Source organism: Arabidopsis lyrata, assembly GCF_000004255.2.
Source record: "Arabidopsis lyrata subsp. lyrata unplaced genomic scaffold ARALYscaffold_27, whole genome shotgun sequence".
In the NCBI taxonomy this organism is placed as follows: Eukaryota; Viridiplantae; Streptophyta; class Magnoliopsida; order Brassicales; family Brassicaceae; genus Arabidopsis; species Arabidopsis lyrata.
In genome coordinates, this window is record NW_003302530.1 from 32,279 (window position 1) to 34,022 (window position 1,744).

The following is a 1,744-nucleotide window of genomic DNA, read 5'->3' on the forward strand; positions in this document are numbered from 1 at the left end:
AATTTACAAATATTAGTTTATTTGTAATATAGAATGTTTTGGGAATATGCAAGTAAATTCAATCCAAGGTTACAAACGCCAAATGAGTTTCCTGAATTTGAAGTTTGTTGTAATGGTTATCGCTCTATGCATTTCAAACTTCTGGATCAAAAGTAAGTTTTTAAATATTGTACGGGTAATGCGGTTTAAGATGTAAAAGTTATAGTTAGACATTAAAATTTTACAATGCATTTATAGGATGGAACGTATTACCTCTCGTGCAATTGGATTCATACCCTATGAGTTCGTACAAGTATGGAATGATAAAGGATATGGTTTGAAATACAAAAAAAATAACTTGTCTTTTGTGTGCTTAAGTTTTGGAAGATTGTTACATGTGAAGGTTTGTGTAAATTTTACAATCCATTGGTAGTATATATAAAGAGACAAATTTTTTTGTCAATGATTTAATGTTTGTAGGTGAACAAATTCTGGTAAACGATTATGGATATTCAAGGTTTTGGTTTGATCCTGAACTATATTGACTTAAGAATAAAAAACAATGTAAGAATAAATCATATGTCATACTCATAGCATGTGAAAATTGCAACAAGATATATTAAACACATTATTTGCATATTTTGCAGCTCTAAATTCGTTGGTTGTTACCACATTAACCACATCATATGTCAAGACGAAGCATCAATATATAAGTATTGTATTTAGCTATGTTTATGTTGGTGAAACTTCTTAAAACAATTTAAATATTCTGCAACAATTTAAATTTATGCCTAATTAATAACGTAAAAAAGCCAACAACTTTTGAGTTCTATATAATAATCTCTACAATAATTATTTGAGAAGTAGAAACGCACCATATTGAAAGTTAGGGCATTGGAGGCCTGTGGTTAAAAGTTAGAATGATTTGTCCTAAACACCCTTAATGAATTGTTCTTCTCGAAATTTCTCCTTCTTCGTAATTAGGGGTATATAAGTCTAATCGTGTGTTGATCTCTATAATAATGTCCTAAACACCCTCAATTCGAAAATTTTTGTTCTTAGTTGTTAAGGGTATATAAGTCTAATCGTGTTTTGTGATGATTAGTCTTAATCACCCTTAATTTTTTTTATTTTATAGTATGATCGTTGGGGATATGGAGGTCATAATATCTCGACTTTAATGATTATGGAATCTTAGCTTTAATTTATATGTTATTTTTTGGATAATTTCTATATCTTAGTAGTTAATATTCGTTTTTGTTAGTTTTCTGATTTAGTTTCTAATTAAAAAAGTTAAATTTCTTAAGATAATATCGGAGGTTTGCCCTAAGTTTGAGGCTATAAATACAGAGTTTCTGCCCCACAGTTACGAACCAGCTTTTTATGTTCAATAAATAGTTTTGCTATTAGGGTTTTTTATATTGCTTATCGAATTTCTTATCATGCGATTATGCTTTTTGTTATATGAATTTGTTGGTTGTTCTACGAATTATTTATTTATTTTTACTGATTTTGTATCTTTTGATTTCTGTCTTAGGTATACCGATCGTGAAGTTTCGATAAAAACGAGTTTAGACAAACGAGTTGCTGAAGTAAAAAAGAAAGTATGATAAGGTATTATTAGTGTTTGTTTTAATTTCAGTGCGTTTGTATTTTTATTTTTTGGTTTGATCGATTATTGATGATCATTGTGAATTAATCTCTATTTCATGTATATACATGGTAGAGTTTACTAATATTTTTTTATTATATAAAATTTATATCA